The following is a 21,293-nucleotide window of genomic DNA, read 5'->3' as shown; positions in this document are numbered from 1 at the left end:
CTTGTGGAATTGTCCATATGGCACACTGCTTACTGAAGCCTGCATGACAGTCCCCTTTTATCTGGTCATCAAGGTGTGCAACTGGATGCAGTGAAGGCTAAATAATGGGCTTATTACTGATTTCTCCTCCTCAAACACTTCCATTCTGTACTCACACACACATATAGTGACAGAATCTCCAGTTTCCTTCTTAGTTGCATACAGAGACTTTTTTAATGCTTAATGATCAATATTAGGTAAGCTGTGGAACACTCTGGATATAAACTATGACACTAAATATGACCTTTACCTGGAGAGCCTTGGGCTACGGCTGGGCCTGGCACTTAAAAGAGCTGAATTTGGGTCCTTGCTGATGGAGTCCAGATGAATAAATTTACTTGCTAAATCACATTGTATTTTCATTCCTGTTCCCTTCAGGTAGTTTTAAAAGAAAAAAATCTCTTTTTCTTTTAAGAGCTGTTCAGAGTATAAAATTTTACATGTTTTGGAGCTGTTTGGATGAAATCATATAAGTACAGACAGATGGCAGGGATCTATCTGAGCCCACTTACATGAATATTTAACAGCCTGACTGGAAGAAGAAGAGGGTCACAGTCCAAACATTCAAAAACCAGCTTATCCACACTGCTTACTCCCAGTCTTTGTCTGCTGCTATTTGAGTAGCTGAAACTGCAGGGAGGGAGGGCTGTCATTACTGAAGTGGCAGTCACATCCAGTTAACAGACAAGAAGGGAAAGATCTTTCTTCAACTTGCTCCTATCTACCTTCTCCTTAATCAGATAAGTAGAGAAAAACTCATTTTTCCTCTTAAATTAGCCACGAATCTTCTATTCAGTGCCCATGGTGTCTTCTCTTTTTACTTTTCTCTCTCATCTTTACAGATGGCTATTGGTGACCGAGTTGACATTTTCAATAATGTCAACTAATAGCACCTCTTTACCTGCCCCCGAATAATTTTTTGCTGCATCTGTTTGATACTGGAGAAAACATTCATCCACCTGCCCTATATCCTCTAACTGGTACCTCCAGCTATGCCACTTGATACAAATCACTAATGTAATAATCCTTGAGTTACACGGACTCTTTGCAGAGAGATGTCAGTCTGGCAAATTAGTTAGCAAAATAAGGGAAATCTTAAGACAAAACATCCCCTAAAGTCAAACCTTCCTGATACAGCAATTTTCCCCCAAAGAACCAATATATATTACTCATTATCTGACCTGCTCACCACTGATCCACAAAAGCATCACATTCTGCTCCAGTTCAGCTTGCATCATTCTGCCTCACAGACGCCTGCCACATTTTATCTGAGCTCTGTCCAGGCACTGTGTCTCAAGATATGCAGCTCCACACATGTGCTTGCTAGGAAAAGGATCAGTGTTCATGAGGAATTGCAGCCTGGGGACAATCTTTTTGCTGAGTGTTCCATGCCATGCATGGTGGGGGTTAGTCCTTCGCCATGTGGGACAAGGAATACTTGGGATCATTAACATCTGAGTATGAAATTATGATTATTAATATGAAAGAGAAGCCTATGGATTTTTACATTCCATACATTAGAGAAAAATTGCCAGTGGGATCAGTGTAACTCAGGCATGTGTGCAGAGGAAAGGGAAAAGCCCTAAATATTTATATGGCGACGGGGAGAAATTGAAGCCTTAAAATTACTCCTTCCACCATTTCAACCTTTTTGGAAAGGTTGAAACCTTGTAATTTCAGCAAATCCAAAATGCAAATGTTCTGAGAGACTTTCTGTCTCTGTGCATATGCTGATAATACATGCTATTCTCTCATTCCTGTCAGGGATTTAAACAGCTTTTTGCTTGCTGCCCAGAAAGCTTTTATATGCTATTAAAGCTTGTGCAGTTCATTCAGCATAACACTGCTCAGCACTTGAGTCTGTGTGCACTACAGATCTTTGTCTCCTCCATGGCTGCAAATCTGCAAGCAGCCACATTAGCCTTCTGAAAGTAGGGACAGAACATAAAAGGTTTGCTTAATTTAATTTAGAGAAATACTCTGGTGTGGTTATGCCACCAGAATGAGAAAAAGGCAGATCAAAACACCATTTTTCTGCTCTCTTCCCTCTGCTCCCTTCTCAAAAGGAGAAGGAAGAAAAGGAACCTTCCCTTTGAGCCATTCTCTATAGCAGCATCAGGCAGAACAGAGAGCAGAGTGCAAGGAAAATCTCCCTTCCCAACACGAAATCTCATGGAATGGCATGCTCTGACTGCAGGTGCTGCAGGGGGCTTCTCTGGGAACTGACGCCCTTCTTCTCTAGTCTGCGGCTGTGGACTAATCCTCTCCACTTTTGGACAGGACTCTAGCAAAGGATGAATTGTTACTGTTTGTCATTCTACCAGCGTGTTTTGCTGTTTCATGTCTTTGAAAATTGCACCACATCAGACAGCAAAAACTTCATTAACTACATAAAAGCAGGGAAACGCAGCCAGCTTGTTTCAGCAAGAAAGTGAAATATATCTGTCCATGCTGATAAGCAACACAGTTGGATAAATCTCATCCTATGAAAGAATACACACCCCTTCCACCTGCATCAAGAAATCTGGTATACAGTGCTACAATTCACAACCAGGCAACTAATGAGCGTTGGTTTCTTGACTTCTCAGGCAAAATGACAAACATTTTAAATACATGTCCATCTTTTGAGGGCTCCACACAGGCTTCATTCCAGCCTCCCATCTTGGCTCTGCTCTAGAGAGCGGCGCCAGCATTGGGGAAGACTTACTCCTGGCCAGCCCAAGTCCAAAGCTGAAGGTGGGGAACACATCTCCTAGCAAGGCTCATGAAGTGCATCCCCCAAGTCAAACCTTAACAACTTAGGTACCAGTCTGCCTTTTTTAAAGAAGATTATTGAAGAACACTCTTCTTCTCTGAAGAAGCAGATGTCTAACCAACTCTATAGAAGCAGCTGAGCAATTAGAAAAAAAATTGTCTGGGCTACCATTCAAGTGAAGATCTCTCTGGAGAGCTTTATGTTGGAAAGTCAAATCATAACCATGCTCTAATGGCTTGTCACCCACCTAACAGTATTTAATTCTCTCAGGAAGCCATGTGATTTATTTGCAATCCTCAGTCTTCATTTTTAAAAAAGGAAGTCCTTGTGAACTGGAGATAAGCCCAGAAGTGAGAGGCGAGTAGATACAGTCCAGGGTATTTACATTTTTTTCCATGTAAGTGCAGGGAAAGAGTGAGGAGCTACAGTAAGAATTTAACTACTGACTCTGCAGTTCCTGGAATTTGCATCTCTTCATTCTACAGACAAAGCTCCTTTCAAGCTCCTTCGCTACCAGCAGCCCAAGTTTCTTTGTCCTTTATCATCCCTGTGCTGCACAGCTGAAAACGAGCAGAACTCAAAGCACAGGGAAGGTAGAATGGCTGTAACCAGCACAGGAATCATCAATTCTGAAACCTTTAACATCAGCTTTTTCTCCCCATCTGCTCTGATTGTTTCAAACAAGGAGACAAATATTTTCACATTAAAAAACTCCAACTAATTAAAAAAACAAGTGTCTGTCTCTGAGCTGAAGTATGACTAGTCCTCTATATGTTCTGCTTAAAACATGAGGCCCCAATACAGTATTTTCTCTTCTTCCTATTCACAAGAAAATAAAAAGGGCTCTATTTGGAGTCTGGGCATATAATCAAATCCTTCACTGGCACCAGAAAGATTCATTAGTTAGCAATTGCGACCTATTCCTCTTTGTCAGGATGGAGGAGTGAGAGAGAGAGAAATAAAAAACAAGGTTTTGGTGAACTGAGCTAAGTTTGTCACCAGAAAAAAAAAAAAGATAAAATCTTTCTAAAAGCAAAGAGAAACTGTCAACATTCAAAGGACAGTCTGAGGGTTTCAGAAAATACTGGAGTGGTGAAAAGAGCACACTTACCAGGTTATTTCAAATGGATGACTTAAACTTACTACAGTTTTTCAAACACTTTTTTTAAAAAAAAGAAACTAATACAAAACTATACTCCAAATGGTAATAATCCACATTATCATTAATAAGCATACAATAAATAAATACATGCAAGTTTTTCTTCTCAGATTTTCACCATTGCAACTGCTCTTGCTGCCTTTGGATCCTATGCACAATCAGAGGAAGACCTTTCCCTGGGAGTTTATCGAAAACCATGGTCAAAACAAATGGCCTAAATCAAAATACACTATTTCTCATTTAAATAATTTATGGCCAGCAGTTTGTTCTTCTGCATATATGTACACACATTGTCAACTCTGGAGCTGTGCACAGAAACCATCTTAGAAACTAAGTAAGGCACCTGGAGCCAGCCTGTGGTTCCCTACAGCTAAACTGATCTTTGACGCAAACTGTGTATCAGTAGAGAGAGCTGCTGTGTATTTTACCTAACAATGACCTCGGATATCCTCACAGTTATTTGAAGCATTTGCAAAAAATACAACATTTGGAGGCTTAATTTTGCCAGGACCTGTAAAAAACTTTCTCAGTTATCTTATCAACTCATTCCAATATTTAAACAGTCTGAAGAAAATCAGAGGCTGGTAATGAAGTTCTCTTTTCTTTTCAAGTTCATCACTCCCTGGAAAACCCAGAAGACTGTTTAAGAGATCTGAGCTGCAACCATACTAAACCATTGATTACAAAGGAGACACACAGACCTAAAAGAAAGTGACATTATTTCTTCTGTTTCAAAAGTGTCTTCCTTTGGCTCTGTTAACACAGAACTGCTGTAAGGACAGGAGGGATATTGTGCTCATTGATACAAAGCTCATCTGCATGTTGGAGCAGTGGAAAAGGACTGGCACAATGAGCATCAGGAGGACCCAGGTGAAGTCCATAGTCCTTCTTCCCTCCTGGTGCTCCCTAAGGAATCCAAGGCAGCCACTGGAGTCACTCCAGATGAGCAAGCATCAGTAGAAATCCAGCAGAGAAAAGCAGGAAGGTGGCTGAGTAAATGAAGAAAGGAGAGGGAGCTGGAAGTAAAAACACTCCCAAGGTGGAAAGAAAGGCACTGCAAGGGTCTGGTGCAAAAACCCAGAGGTGCTCCTGCCACTCCAGGAGCTGCACAGCCAGCCCTAATGGTAACATCCCCACTGTCTGGAGGCTCATCCTGAAAGGATCACCTGAGTCCAATTTTTTGTGTGCCCTGCTAACATCTTTTCTGCAAAAGAAATAAATAATGGAGGAGAAAGAAATAGATTTCAGAGAAAATTAGCACCCTTCTCTACCCAAAGACTGGACAGGAAGAAGGGACAATTAAAAAAAAGTATCTGAGTTAGTTTGATATGTGTAAGAATTAAGCTGCCCAACAGTACATTAGCCTAGAGCAATGCAATACAGGGACAGGCTGTTCTATGGGACTGGTACTATTTTGTGATGCATTACATGTGGAGATGTGTGAATCACATATCACACATACTGCACAGTGGCTAAAAGCTTTTGAATCCCTCACAAAATAACAGATATGCGGGAAGAGTGGAAAACTGGATAGAAGGCTGCTCTGTTCTGGGAAATGAGAAATGATGTCTGGGCCATCTCAAAAAAACAATCACTCAGGTGATTTGAAAACCTTTTCACATGGGAGTAGGAATTTTATTAATGTGTAGATATGTCTCTGCTCTTATGAGATGCTGCTGCCATCCATCTTGTGATATAGTAATGATCATAGTAACAATAACAACAATAGTTACATTTATTGTATTTGGTGCATAATCTGTCATTCAGTTCTTGAGTGGCATGAAAAGAAGTGCATAAAATACATTTATTTCAATCAGTATATCTGCCAGGGAAAATTGATAGCATGACAATGTTTCTTCGAAGAAACCTTATTTAAGAAACCTTTTGACAAGGAAATAAATCAGGATGATGAATGCCTAACAAGATTGGCTTCAGTCACAGCCCTAACATTGGCCAAGACAATCTTTGTTAATCACAGATATGCATATCTGTTGCAAAAAATCAAGTTACTACAACATAGTGAGTCACAGCTCACAATCTGATTTGTATTAACAGGCCATGTGTGTATTCCTAGTCTGCTGCAAGTGTGAAGGAAAATAACAGTGACTGGAGGAATGTGTTTTCCTTTGGGACTGGAACAGACAGCAAATGAACAGAGGCAGGAATACACTGCCCTGCTGATGAGCAGCAGCTCATTTGTCCCCAGCAAACCAATGGCTAGCAGAGATTTTACAAGCCCTACGCCTCTTCCTCTGCATCAAAATATTATCAAGTTAAAGAACATATGCCCTGTTAAATTCTACAGTCAACAGGGACAAATTGTACTTCACAACTATTAGATGAGAAATATCTCCACAGTAAAAACACACATACCTGAACTGTACACCCCTAAAGCCAGGCCCTCAGTTCATTTATGGCTATGGTCCATCACATCGATTCAAGTTTTTAGGCTGGTGTATCCTCACTGATAGAACTTATATTTCACACAACTCCTTTGAAAACAAAACTTTAACATTCAAATACACCGGGGGAAAAAAAGCAGTTTGTGTCTCTGCCTTGGCTGCCCTGTAGTCATAGGCTAAATCAAACTTCACAAGTGTATGCATGATGAGACAAAAACCTGCAAGGGCAGGTTGCTGCTGGTGGCACATGAGCACCATCTGCAGCGACAGTTTAGGTGTCACTCACTAAGGAGACACACACAGCTCACACATGCAGGGCCACAGCTGCAATCAGGCTCTAGAGCTAAGAGGGTTACCATGAGCTGGGAGCTCACACCAGTGATTGCAGCGGGGCTAGTGGTCTGTAACACCTTCCAACAAACAGAAAAACAAAAAACTGCTTTGTCTTGGAAAAAAATTAAAAAGAAAAAAGAAAAAAAAGCTATGCTGGGCTCTTTTTTGGACAGAGTTCCTGAGGTATGGTGCCTAGGCTGGGACTAGGCTGGGAAAATAGCCCTGCTGACTCCAAAAGGATTATAATGATGCCTGCAGGTAAGGAAGTGCCACCTAAGCAGAACCAGGACAGTTCATCAGAATGAGGGAAGACTGTAATGATGATATCAATTTTCATTATGTACTAATATCATATTAATTTTATTTGCATGGAGGTAGTCATTAGGGTTTATGGACTGGGGCCATGTCTGTGCATGTATTACAGCAGATATAAATGTTGCTGTAGCAGTGTTCATGGCATTTGAAATAGATGCATTTCTTCTGTGCCTGACACTGGACTCACATTTGCTTCATAGGAAAGCTTCAGGTAATCCTGCAAGGAGCAGGGATTTGGACTCAATGTTCCTTTCAACTTAGAGATATTCTAGATTCCATGATATAGAACTTCTTCTGCAAAGACCACATGTGCTGACTTGAAGGTAACTTTCCTAGTAAGTCCGTATACATTTCTGAGTGTTTATTCTGTTACTTTGGCCAGTTGGGGCCTTTGATTTGGCACTATGAAGTTTCTGCATCACTCAATCCATTGGCAATGTGCTTCACAGCAAGCTAAGCAAGCAAGACCTGCATTCCTGTGTATGCCAGCGCACTTTGCAAGGCAAAGCAAAATTCTCTAACCCTTTCTTAACACAGGGTAGAGCTTGATTCCTTGTTTATAGCCCACCTGACATGTCATTCTCATCTCTTCTATGCAGGCACTTATGCAAATAACAGCACTGGAGCCTGAAATAAATGAAGTTCTTAGTAATTTTTTAACTACTTAAAACCTTTAACTGCTGGGAAATCTAGAGAAGGTGCAAATACACCTTGACAAACCAGCTACTTGTGCACACCACAGGGAAATGCTTCAGGGGTCTCAGCTTGAGATTATCTGCTCAGGCATCTGAAACATGCTCAGACTTACATTCCCTGAGCCCTGCTTGGATGCTTTCCATGCTCTCATACTGCTTGCGAAAAAGTATATTGGACAAACCATGCTGGCTTTCCCAAATTTCTGTTTGATTTTTTATCTTCAAATCCCCATCAAAACAGCATCATCACATCCCTGCTGAGTACTTCCCCATACAGGGAAAAAAAATCAAGACCTGCACAAAGTATTCAGATAGGCTGAGAAAAAAAATCTCCCAGACAATCTACTTAGACCTTATTCAAGCAAACACTCATTGATTTCAAGGGGGTTTTAATTGTTTTAGGACTAAACTGAATTTAGGACTCAGTGTAAATCTCTGTGTTTGGTCATTTATTTCTCCCAACTACTCTCATTTCCTTTATTCAGCTTCTAGTGCAAGATGCATGTCATCAGTCCAGTATATTATAATACCTTTCTCTTCCTCAGAAAAGAAGTCACAGAGCAATCACAGTCTATGATCAATCTCTATTCTCCTGAGGCATTGTTATCTGTATTTAAACATGTTTCTTTTTGTTTTGGCTGACAACAACTAAATGCCTAGCTGTTGTAAAGGCTTTGGGAGGATTAGGAAATCAGGCGGTTCAATTTTCTTTCGGTTTGCTTTTCCATCACAGAATTGTCTGCGCTTCCTGAGTCAGAGAAATTTATGACTGTTAATTAATTTTCTTTATATTTCTCTTGTCTACCCTTTCTACCCCATTAAAACTAGCAAGCTGTAATCTGGTACTAAATAAAAAACTGACAAAATATAAACATCAGACTACAGCTGGTGAGTAGTTAATGCACTCATTTGTACAGGATCCATGAAGCTTTACAAACATGAAAAATTACATCTCGCCAGCCAAGTGACAGGGACAGTGGAAAAAAAACCCACTGTCCCTACAAGTAGCAGTGTCAGATCCCTATCTGCATCTCCCATGCCATCACTATGCAGAGCGGCACCAGTACTCCCCCTGCACTTCATACTTCAGGATTTTCTTCAATAAACATCCAGCCACACAATCTCTTTGCAGGAGAAGCACTGAAGTTTCCAGTATGCTCCCTTCTATGTGATAACTGTATGAAGCATCAGCTTCACTACCCACTTAGCCCAGACCCTACTGCAAATGTTTTTCCTAATCTTATCTCTCTGCAATATTTTCAGCTGGGGTATTTCTACTTCTTTTCCTGCCCAGTGAAGTCTGAAGGACTGTTGTGCTGAAAAAAATGTGTGTCACCCCTGCAGTGCTGGATGAATGGAGCATGCACTTGACCTAATTTTCTGATATGAGTGGTTAAAATAAATTCTAAGATCATCACTCATGTTCCCAAATACTGAATTGACTACAGATACCAAAGCACCCAGCTATGGACAGGGACACACTAACATAACTGGGCTCACAAACAAAGACTGTGAAGACTTTGAAGACTGTGCCCACAAACAAAATTTTGACTTCAGTACAGAAGCACATAGCCACAGACACATGCCAAGGAGCAGGAGAGTTCCTTTCACACACAGACAAGTACATGGCAGGTGGAGGTGAGCAGTGCCATTTCATTCAGTAGTGAGTGCACAAACACCCTGTGTGTCCCTGTGTGCACCCTGTGGTCACATTTTCTCTTCCACATATGCAGCTGCAAAAGTTGAAAACATCTATTTATAATCACTAGGCAAACCCTACTAGAGCGTGTAAGGCTGTGCCTAGCAGTGGAACTGGATTTTCCAGCATGTAAGGCAGGAATGGACAAACACTGGCTTCACAATGCATCTGGGAGAGAATGTTCTGTCAGTGGTTTCCTACTCCTTGTGTCAGTCAGCAGGTCCCCTCTCTGCTCACTGAGGGGCAGCAGCAGCAGAGCTGGAGAGGCTGGCATGACTGCTCTGCCCTCAGGAAAGGCTGCACAGAGAGGAAAAGCTGTGCCACAAAAGGTGTCATGATGAAACCATGCAGTTGGTCCAACCTCCCCAACCTCACCCAGAGGGCTCAAGGCTGCCTTTCCCACCTGTTTATCTGTGGTGTGTCCCTTCCCCAGGACCTGGGAGACTACAAAACCATACACAAAACCATGGACAATATTCTCCCACCTGCCTAGCTCATCAGAGTTTGCCTAAGCCTATTTATTGGTGAGCCCATGGCATGGATTCTTCAGGGCTTCTCATTTCCTCTTCACAGTCTAAGTTAGTCCTCTGCCCAAACCAGAGATGGTTTTTATGTCTTGCCAACAACATCAAGGATCAGGACCACAGAACACACAGGCTAAGAAAATAAGGTAGCTTGGCCTATGCAAGAAAAATCAAGCCAGCTAAATTAAAATCCTTTTCCTGGGACCCTTTCAAGACAAAATGCATTCTCACTGACTTCTCCGAGTCAGTGTTGAGTAGTGCAGTTCTACCCTACCCATAACCAAACTGGGTTCCTTCAGTCCAGCCCCACTCCCATTTTGAAGTTAGTGAGAATTCTGGTAACAGAGTTTTCCAGAGAGCTGGCATCAGGCCTTTGCCAATTTGAAGCCAAATTTACTTCGGCTGTAATCCCATTAATTAAAGCAGTCACACTGGCCATTGGTCAGGCTCTTCGAGCAACGTGGCCAATAGAACAGTGAACAGATGACAAGCAAATGAGGATTTAAACTAACTGTACTTTTGTTAACTTCTCATCCAACAGTATTTTATGATTCTCAGGTCCTTAGAGAAACTTCTAAATAAATTATTAAGTGCTCCCCTCAAGGCAGTCATCTTAGAGTTGGTGTACTTTCTTGGGTAGTATTTTATATTCCTGTCAGTGAGCGCTAAGTGCCGCTAAAGAGGAGCCATAAACCCATTCTGAAAAGCAGCAGCAAGAATGAATCAAATGAATCAGCAATTCTGACGATGTGAGACGCTGACATCATGCTTCCCTGGCTCCAGCCCTGGGTCCATAAGAACAATGGAGGTCTGATTAATTACTCCCCAGGCTGCAGAGCTCACACAAGAGCCAAGGACTCAGCAGCAGCCCAAGCAGCTGACTCAGAGAGCAGTAACTCATCGGGTGCAATCTGCCTGGATGCCAGATTGTCCTGCCTGCAGTCAAGCTGCAAACTAACCCTCCCAAAAGGGTTTTTGGAAAATGCCATTCACACTCACACGGGCTAAGTGTGCACCAGACAAGATGCAGCTATGGTACAGTAGCAGCTGAATATTTTATTATGCTTTTCCACCTGCTCTTGAAGGACACTGGGAATCTTTCCCCACCACTGAAAAACTGCTGGAAAACACTGAAACATTTCCCCATTATGCTCATCAGGCTGGATATAGTTAATTATGGCAGCCCAATCTGCTGTGTTCTTCATCAGCCCCAATACCTGATTTTGTTGCATTTACACTGTAATTCCAGGACCCTCTTGTGCCAGGTGTTCCACAAATGTGCAATGGAAAATGAGCCCCTATTCACAGCAGGCTTTGTTTTATCATTTGCACCCTGGATACCTGGGCTGGAAAGACGGGTCAACATGGGCAGTTCCTCTCTCTGTGCCCACCTACTGCTGTGGCAGAAGTGCAGCCCAGGCTGCCTTACTTTATGCTGTTCTGAGCTCACTGCAAAGCTGTGTTCGGACTTCATCCCTTTGAAGCCCCAGGAGAACCTAAAGTAATATTCCAGGGGTAGAAACTTCAAGGGTAGAGCTCTCCTGCACTTGACCTGTGCCACAGTGGGTGAAAGAAATGTAATTTTTATCCACCTGTACTGTTGCCGGTACATATCTGATTCAATGGAGAATAAAACACCTGTAAAGTAGGTCAGCAATTCTTAGACAGCACTTGCACTTGTGTTTCCTTTCAGAAGCTGCACAACACACTGATCTCCAAGGGAAGGGAGGGCACAAAGGATGAGGCATTTTCAAGGGAATAAGAATTGCTTTATTTCTGAACAGGAGTATGCAGCTAGAATCCCAAAGGTCTTCAATTGCTCTGTTTTTCAGTCACAGATTTGGCTCAGATTCCCACACAAAACAACCCTAGAAAGCGTATTTTTCAACCCAATAACACTGTTTTCCCCAAATATATGCTATTTTCTACCTGTAGACCCTACAAGAGAAGAATGAGCAAGGACTTGTGAGGAGAAATCTCACAGTGGGCACAGAGAGTTTTCAATTTAAGTTCTATTGAGATGCTAACTCTGATCTCACAGAGCACCTCTTCACTCAAACATGGCAACCCAGGAGGTGCTGGGCTGGGATGCCAGAAAGAAGCTTAGGCTAATTAATTGCATTTCTTTTTCTGACTGCAGTGTTTTCCTGCCCTGCTGGATACTCAGAGGCCAGCACTGGTTCCTCTGATTAACAGTATCTCATCATGAATTCAAAGGAAAAGCTGCAGGCTAAAGAAAACTGGATTTTTGTTAGCAAGGATTTGCTCTTGGCAAATAATTATAATTGCCAGTGTTAAAAGGAGATAGTGAATTAACTACAGCAGACATGAAAAATAAATTTGGGAAAAAGCTTTCAATAATTACAGTGCATATGTCAAATGGAAATTATGCCAATTTGCATATATCTGCAGTCACATTATACAATATCTCAAGTGGCTTCATGGTAACAAGCTTGTATATTTAAAATCATTTAATATAGCCCAGGGTTTTAATAGCCCAAAAGACACTTCAATAAGTACAGACTAAAAGTTATCCTGGAATTCTCTGGGTTTTTATGCCCCAACTATATAGAGTTCATTATTATTTCATAACCATTCATTAAGAAATTTACCATCCCTACCCCCAAGTACACACATGGTTTTCCTGATTAAAAGCATGTTATAGTTTTTTGGTTCATTTCAATAGGTCATCATTATTCCAGTATAACTGGCCACGTGGGAAGCCACACTACTACAACTCTCTATATAAAACATCATGTCCCACATCTTACACCAGGGCGAATTTCCAGGCAGGACAGAGAGTGCACTGGGAGCTCTGCATTATTTGTCATGTGCTTCAGTCTGGATGAAGTTTCCAGTCAGAAACCTGAACACGAGTGTGTGTGGGTGGATTTGGACAAGAGCCTTGCTCTGGACTCTGGCCAAGGATCACACACTCATAGGCCATGGGAGAGGATCCTCCTGAACAGCCTCAGAAGGGTGCCACATGTGTCTGGGAGTTCATTCCAAATCCATCTGCTTGTTGCTGCTTAGGAATGGGAGAAATTTATTAAAACCACTCTCTTTATTTTCCCTTTCATTTATGACACCAGTCTATGTAATCTCAAACTGGGAATCCCCACATCCCAAGAAAAACCACTCCCTAGGACATTTGGGAGATAGATTTTTGACCCTTCAGTGTCATTACTTCTTTTGCATCTGCACTCAGCACAGAAAACACTGAGAGTCAGATTATCCCTTTGGAGGAACAAGGATAACTAACAGGTAATCACAGTATTTTTGAAAGTTGCCACCAGTCACTTGTGGTCCACTCACAGATCTCAAAGCACTCAACAAAGCCAAGCAGGTATCACCCTCACACTGCAAAGACAGAGGAAAGAGAAGTCAGGAAGTTTGATGATTTCTCCTGGTACAGATAGTGGCCAAAGCAGTAATCTTACCTATCTAACCCCTTCCTCACTAGTATCCTTTCTGCATCTGCAGAAATTACACCATCCTTTTAGCTTTTCCATCCAATTTTGCCATGGTTTACTCTTTTCTTTAAAAAAGCACCATATCTGCTCTTCAAAGATTGTTGGAATATCTCAACTTCAGCTGAAAGTGAAACGACCAAACCTCAGCTGTAGGAGTGTTGGTTGGACTGTCTCAGGGCAGAGATTTTTTTGTGTAGCAAAACTGCCAGGTGTTGCAGACATTTTTTCATAGAAATCCTTTCTTTGGGATTTGTGCATCTTCTGGGAAGCAGCGGCCCCAGAGGAAAATGTAAACAATGATTATCAGCTGCTGTGGAATGCAATGGGATGCACCTGTGATTGGTTCATGTTCCATGTGTACAATTGGGGGCCAATCACAGGAGCAAGCTCGGGGAAAGATTCCCTGGATACAGAACTTTGTTATTCATTCTTTCTATTCTATTCTTAGCTTAGCAGCCTTTGCAACTTCTCTTCATATTCTTTTTAGTATAGTTATAATATATTATATATCTTATATCAATAAATCCAGCCTTCTGATCAAGAAACAAGATTCTCATCCTTCTCTCACCATGGAGACCTCCTCAGGTCACTGTAATAGCCAGGCTCTTGTTTTCCTCCTTTCACACACTTGAAAATGGGTGCCTTGCAGACAGGGCAAAATACCAGCTTTAGGCTAGATTCATCCCTGGGCAAAAGTACCATCTTTAGGCTAGATTCACTCCTGGGCATTTTCCAACAGGTAGAGAAAAATGAGAAGGGTGCTGAGACAAAAGCACTCCCTAAAATCATGGCAGGAACAGCACCTGGCTGTGGTTATACCCATCAGCAGCAATAGGCGCACATGGAAAGATGCCACTCAGTCATACAAGCTCTGCAGAAAGCTAAGCTAAGGGTTAATATTTACCCCATCTAACCAGAAATGAATAGAGTGCCAAATCTGGGAAAGGATCATTTCTCCACAGGCAGCTCACTGCCTGCGGAGACTCACCCCCATGACTCAGTGCAGCAAGAGGGGGATGCCAAAACAACTATTTGTGATTTCTCAGGAGGAAAGCCTGGTCTGACTGCAGCACTGCAGGGCACTCGATGCCTCAGAGGAACTACTGCAGTAATGTGCTCTTCCTCCAAGCCCAAATTCATCTCAGTAATGGCCAACTGCATGTCATTAGGCCTGACAAAAAGGTGGTGGCCTGGGTGAAATGAGAGGCTCGCCTTGCCTTCAGCTGCCAGTCATGAAGTGTTACTGTCACCAGAACCATTCTTGACAAGACCAGCAAGTCCCCTCAGGGCCCTTCCAGCAGGATGGGCAAAAGCAGAGGCGAGCAGCCAGCCTCAAACTCCAGGCACATGCTGGATGCTCACATCTCCATACCCTGCACCAGAGGCTGTCCTCATCACAAGTATTTTAGTTTTCCAGGTTTATTCAGGCTATAAGCTTTTTACAAGTAGCAGCATGTGCTGAAGAGGTGTTCCTATTGCAGCAGCAAGCATGTCCTACCAAACGCTGCCTTGTCCCACACTCCTGTGTGTTTCTGTCAGGGACATTACAACAGCTGCATCTGCCCTGAGGCAGAAGGCAAGGGAAGTGCCCAAACAAGTCAAAGTTAGTTTCCCATGGCACGGACACCTCAGCTGTTTTACTGAACACATCCTTACCTTCCAAGGGCACGTCGGCACAAGGTGTACACAGAATGTATGTACCCCTTCCTTCCCTTTCTTGGAGGAAGCATCTGCACACAGGCCTCCTATTTTCTTAAGGATGATTTAGGAATGTATGGGCAAGGTCAGACAGACCTTGTGGTCTATCTGTGGCTGGATGAGTCTTTGCCACAGGGAAATACAGCTGACGTACCTTGGCACAGCACCGCTACCTTGGGAGAGACATGACTTACTGGATCTGAGAGTGTCCTGCTGCCAGGGCTGAGGAGTGCTGCAACAGAGGCTGTAGCAAACTGCTCACATCTCCAGAAACTCCAGAGTACCAGGAGACAACATATTGCTCAGTCTTTAAAGATTTCTTGTATGTGCTGCAAAAATCCTACATGAATTTTGTAAGCTGCCTGCATATTTAGACTACTTAAGTGAGGTTTTTGTTCACTGCAAATGTGTTTAGCTTCAAAAATGCTTTTTTTAAACTGTGCAGCTTGTATTTGTCCTTGAGGCTTGACAGGACATAAAATGTGGCAACATGCTGGAACAGCCTCTCTCTGCTTGCAAGCTGTTTTGCACTACAGCAGCACATTTGACAGAGGAGTTTTCCAGTTGTAGGGGATGTCATCACAGCAATACAAGCTGCTTTACCTTGGACAAGCCTTAACAATACTGTTATGCAATAGGTGTGGCTTTCCTTTAAAAAATTATTTTTAATGCTACAATATTCAAAGGTGAACAAAGCACACACTTATGCTGATGCCAGTGTTTTCACAATACAGCAGGTTTCAGTTGGCTCAGTGACACCAGAAAGGAACTGGGCTTCACAGAAATTTGGATGGCTCCCTTCTGAGTCACATTCAGTTGGATTATCCTTTTGAAAAAATTTGTGGTGTTTGTTTGCAACAAAACTAGCCCTTCTAAGTCTACAGAGTGTATTTTGCTCTCCAACTGTATGGTTCATAGCTTCTGTTGTTGTCATCTTTGGTTTGGCTCATCTAAAATTGTCCTTTCCACTGAGAGAATTGACAAAACACAGAAATCTGGTCACCTGTTCACACAATATTGTGCTGAGGGGAAGCAATGCCATATCCCAGCTCATCTCTCGCTCTTCTGCTTCTATGTCAGAAAAGACTCTAGTGCACCCCTTCATTTCCAGAAAGCCAACATTCCCAGTGTGCATGCTCACTGTGTTACTGAGGAGTTCTCACGGCCATGCAAATAACCCTGCAAGGCACCACAAGCAGTGAACACATCCCCACAAAGTATCAGGCTGCAACACGCCTTCATTCACCCACATCTGGTCCTTAGTTGAGTCAGCTGCCCAGAACATCTGAGGGTAGGCAATGAAACATTAGTTTCAGAGAAGGGAATAAGGCAAGAAAGAAGTTGGCTTTCTGATTTCTGGCATTATTGTATGAAGCTAGGAAAAAAAGTGACAATACTACACAAAATAGAGAAAGTGAAGAAAGGATTGACTAGAGAGAAGTAGAAGTTTAATAACACCTGTAACCTAAGAGGATTTTTTTTTTTTGTCTCCCAAAAAAGCCTTGGACATTTTCACTAGTCACTGAAAAAAGCTAAAAGGATGCAAGCAAGACCTGTAATTCACAGCAAGTATCCACCACAGGCTCAGCTTTCCAGCACATCCTTTGGCAGTGACAAGAGCAGAGCAACACACCTCCAGCTCTCATATGGAAGCAATTATTAGTGTGAAAACAGCCCTTCCCAGGAGGACACAAATGAACGTCATGCACACTGTGATTAGTGACTACTCCCATGCAGATATGTAAACAGCCAAGTTGCTGCTACCTTAGCTTGGCAAAATTTTAAAGTTATGTGATTTTTTAATTCACTTGTTTGTGCTGTCCTGCCAAGCACAGGGTTTTTTGGAGAGGATCCCATACAGAGGACAGAGAGTGGCTGCAGAAATGAAGAACACAGAGCTCTGCTGTCCAATTCTCCCCTCTAACTGTATGAAAACACAAATCTTTCAGCTTTCTTTTCTAATTGCTAGACAGACTGGTTTATTCCCTCCAGCTAAAATAGTAGATCAGAATGTTACTGCTTTCTCTACAGCAAATATTCAAGAGTGTATGTTGGTGGTTTCTGCCTAAAAAATTAATTTTATTGACTGTGGTTACAGAAAAGGTCTCTGCAAGGACTGTGTCCTGCCCATCTCCAGCCAGCCTTATCCTTATACAGATGCTCTTGTGCACAGGTGAGGGCACTGCTATCCTTGCTCTCCAGAAGCACAACAAGACAAGCTTTCCTGATAAGGTATCTAAGAGGTGTGAGTCCAGCACACCCCACTACTCCAGGAGGATGTCAGAACTCCAGAGTGCAGAGCATGCCTTGATTGTCCAAGAGGCAGCTGCAGGTACCTCCATTGCATACTGCAAGCACTTTTCATCTCAGACCTCCCCCCTTCTGCCAAGAAAACCCCACTCACTCAGGTGCGGAAGTGTGCAGTGGGAGATCACAGCTGGTGACACCAGTTACAGTCTGAACTCCACTGTCTCCTGAGCCAAAACAGCAAAGGCAACAAACAAACCTCCAATTCTTTTGTGAAGGGCCTGTGCAGGACACAGATTCACCTCCAGATGCTGTGACTGGCTGGAAAAGACCTCACCAGAGAGCAGCAGGAGGAGCATGGGGTACACCTGGGTACAAAAGGGTGACCACATTTGCAAGGTAGGCACAGGCAGCCTGGCAGGGCTTTGCTGCAGGAATGCTCCCACACACACTGATGACACTGGGTCTGAGTGCCAGGTATCTGTGTCAACCACGAAACACCAACACGGCCAGGCTGCAAGGGCAGGAGCCCCTGCTGCTGCCTGGGAAAGGAAGAGGAATTGCCACATCCAATTAAAACTGAAATGACTTTGACTGCCCCCCTGAACAACCAGAGATGACTTCCCACTGGCTGAGTTCAGCTAAGGCTTCTCAGCCATCAATCTGCAGTCCCTTCAGGGGAGAGGACCTGCACTGGAAGCACTTCTTGTTTCCCCCAAAGGAATTATGCAATTAAGTCCTGTCTGTCAGGCTGGGCTTTGTCTCCCTCTAAAACATTTCAATAGGATCAGGCAGTTTTAGCGAAGGGAGCTGGGCCCCTCTCTCCTCTGTGGCTATTCATTTCCCACTGCAGCTAATCTGACATTTCCACCGAAGCTCACAAGGAAGATCCCCCCTGCATAACATGCTCAAAATGTCCTTGGGAAAGAACATGATTCCCAAGTGTCACAGAAGCAGGGGAGCAGGAGGGGATGCCTTCCTCCACCTTGGACAAGACCCTGCTCAACTTGCCTCACTTGGGCTAAATTTAATTTTCCACACAAAATCACTCCCAGCTTCCTCTCTTCACTTCCCTCTGCAAGAACTGCTTGTCCCCATTTGCCCCTCTCTACTGTCACTTCGCAGTGGGATCAAAGGGAGTGACAGAAAGGAGAAACCCGACGCATGCAAATGTGAATTTTGGCTGTGCACAGCTCCTGTGCAGCCAGTCGAGACGGGCTAAAGCCTTCACTGACCACTTGAGTGCATACAAATGGCAGTGGCTGTAGAAAGGGGACAAAGCTTTTCCCCTGCATTAGTGATTGGAGCACTGAGAAAGGGCAGCTTGACTCTCTGCCACCTGAATGTCTAAGAACCCCAGAGGAGACAGGTGAGGGAGAGACTCCTGAGCAGCAGCCAGGTGTGCCTGGCCCACCTTGAGAAGGTGCTTTCCATACTGGTTTGTCTCGGAAGCCAGATCCTGTCAATGCATGCAATTAAATCCTGTCCTGGCATGCAATAAATTATCACTGACATCATGCTGGGTTTCTAGGCAGGTTTTAACTACATGGAACCCAAATCTCATGATAAATCACTACACTGGGCCATTTTTCATGTTGGACCCTTAAAATCAGTGAGGCTGGTGTGTAATGCAAAAGCTGTATTCCACTTCTGTGACTGACACTGGAGACAGGACAAAACATCTTGAAAACACAGATCCTAGAAATTATTTCAACTTACAATTAAATAAATTTACAGTATCTCATATAAGATTTTGGAGTGATTTTTTCCCTGTTTTTGGGGGGGAAGGTAGGTTTGTTTATCTTGGAGTGTTTTGTTGATTTTTGTTGTTTTGGTTTTTTGCCAATCCTGTTGAGAATATTTAGGATAAAGCATTTCTGAGTCTACTACTGAGCTATATGGTGGAGTTTTTAGTAAAGTTTCATTCATTCAAATCCCTAAGGTTTAGCCATTGAAAACATGAATCAGGGAGTAAAGAAACTAACAGGATAGCACAGGAGGGGTGATAAAGCTCCCATTTCATAACATCTTGTGAACAACCTGCAAACTAGTTTCAGCAGCAGAAAGCTTCAGAGGTTCAATTCTCTGTATTTTTTTTACCTAAGACACTCTTTTCTAGAAAATGCAGTTATTCTGACCAGGAAGGGATTTAAATTCAGATTGCAGAGAAGCTGGGCAATACACAAGGTAATGAGCAGAGAAGATGTACATGCAGGAAACCAAAAACTGTGCCAACCTATGGCCTTTCCCTGACCCATCCTGAGTAATGCAAGAAGGGCCCAAGAGTATCCCAGCCAGCAGAGCTTGTTAGAGGAAGTCAGTGAGCAGTGTCTAGCTGCAGGGAGCTCGACCATCATCTGGATACAACAGTCAAGCCCTGCTTACAGACACAGTTGAAAGCCAACCCTAGTAGGATGAAAAGAAACAATTGGCAACCTCTGTAGGCTGGCAAGGGAGCCCACACCATGGTCTGACGCGAGACACTGACCCCTGAGCTAAAGAAGAAAAAGTGTCACTATATATTTAAAGAAGGACTTCAAAAAGAGTCCCAGTTACAGAAAAAAAAAAAAAAAAAACAAAAAAAAACCAACTAAAAACAAACAATGTTATTTAACAGCAATTTTTTTTCAGCTTGGCCTAAATCCTATTTCAGGAACTGTCTCCTTACACATCACAGTTTTAGGAATACAATACACAATAACACAAAAAATTACGATCAGAAGCCAAATGCTAGGGCTGATTTATGCAATTACAGGGTGACAGCAGGCCAGACAGGGTTTCAATCTGTGGACAGATGCCAAAATGTGAGATCTATGAGCATTCGGTCAGAGCATATCTCAGGGCTCAGAGTCCACATTCACCAGCTCCATGCCCCAGATAAAGACTCAGCCCTGCTATAAGAAAATGGAGCAAAACAGGTAAACATTGTGGAGGTGCAGGCACACAGTCAGATCAGACCAGGTCATAATCTGCAACTTCAAAGACAAAAGGAGCTCAAAGTGTCCCTTAATGTACATTTGTGTGTGGGTCTGAGTGAGATGCAAAGGGGAACAAGATAAAAAACATTGAGCTTTCTTCAACTCACACCAGACTGTCAACTCACCCGGAGTGGCACGGGGCTTTGTTTTGCAAGGGGCAGCTCCCTAGAGGAAGATGAAGTGCAAAACACCTAACAGCCAGACACCCACAAAGGTCTCACAGGCACTGCTCACAGCTTCAAAACAAGCCCAGCTGTGCGAGTGCCACAACATCTGCCTGCCTCCCTGAAGGCAGCTCTTACAACACCAGCACAACCTGCACCTACCAGGGAAAAGGCTCTTCCCAACACACAGCACATGGTGGGAATGTGCCACCAGGAGTGCCACACCTCCTGCTCACGCTGAGGAAGGCAGTACTGCTGAGGAGATCAAGGACTGCACCACGTGCAAGCTGCCTGCTGGGAAGGGATGGATTGGTATCACAACTGAAAGCCAGCAGAGCAGGTTTCTACGGAAAAGCATTTAAGTCTTTACTCCATTCCCCAGTTTCCTCACTAAGTGCAGGCACAAAGGAATGGGGAAATGTTTTCAGCAGTTCCTATTAGCCACGAATCATGTCTTGCTGGGGTTAGAGCTGTGCAAATACACAAGCCTTTGTGTGTCTTCTAAAGTCTTTGGTGGCTTCTATAGCCAACCAGGAAATTTTTAACAAAATAATTTTTGTGATGAAAGTGGATTATGTGAGCAAAAACCCATTCATCATTTACACACTGTATCTCACACTAAAAGAAACAGACTGGTGAATTTGTTTTCAAACAGTCCCTCAGAGGTGTTAATGAATACAGCATCTGGCTAAACCAACATGAATCTGATCTAGAAGGAAACACCAAGTCATTGTAACCAAGCAGGTCTTACCTGGCATGGGAGGCATCATGGACTGCAACTTCCTTGAAGCCTTTCCAGGTGGCTTCAAGGA

At 43.1% G+C, this 21,293-nt stretch overlaps 1 protein-coding gene across 1 annotated transcript in view; it reads right to left on the bottom strand.

Moving 5' to 3' along the window:
- Positions 1-21,293, bottom strand: part of GFOD1 (Gfo/Idh/MocA-like oxidoreductase domain containing 1) — a 72,935-nt gene that overhangs the window by 8,189 nt on the left and 43,453 nt on the right. The gene's annotated exons all lie outside the window — the stretch shown is intronic.

The sequence above is a fragment of the Ammospiza nelsoni genome, chromosome 1, assembly GCF_027579445.1.
Source record: "Ammospiza nelsoni isolate bAmmNel1 chromosome 1, bAmmNel1.pri, whole genome shotgun sequence".
In the NCBI taxonomy this organism is placed as follows: Eukaryota; Metazoa; Chordata; class Aves; order Passeriformes; family Passerellidae; genus Ammospiza; species Ammospiza nelsoni.
The sequence above is the reverse complement of the archived record's forward strand: the minus strand, read 5'-3'. Positions and strand labels throughout refer to the sequence as shown.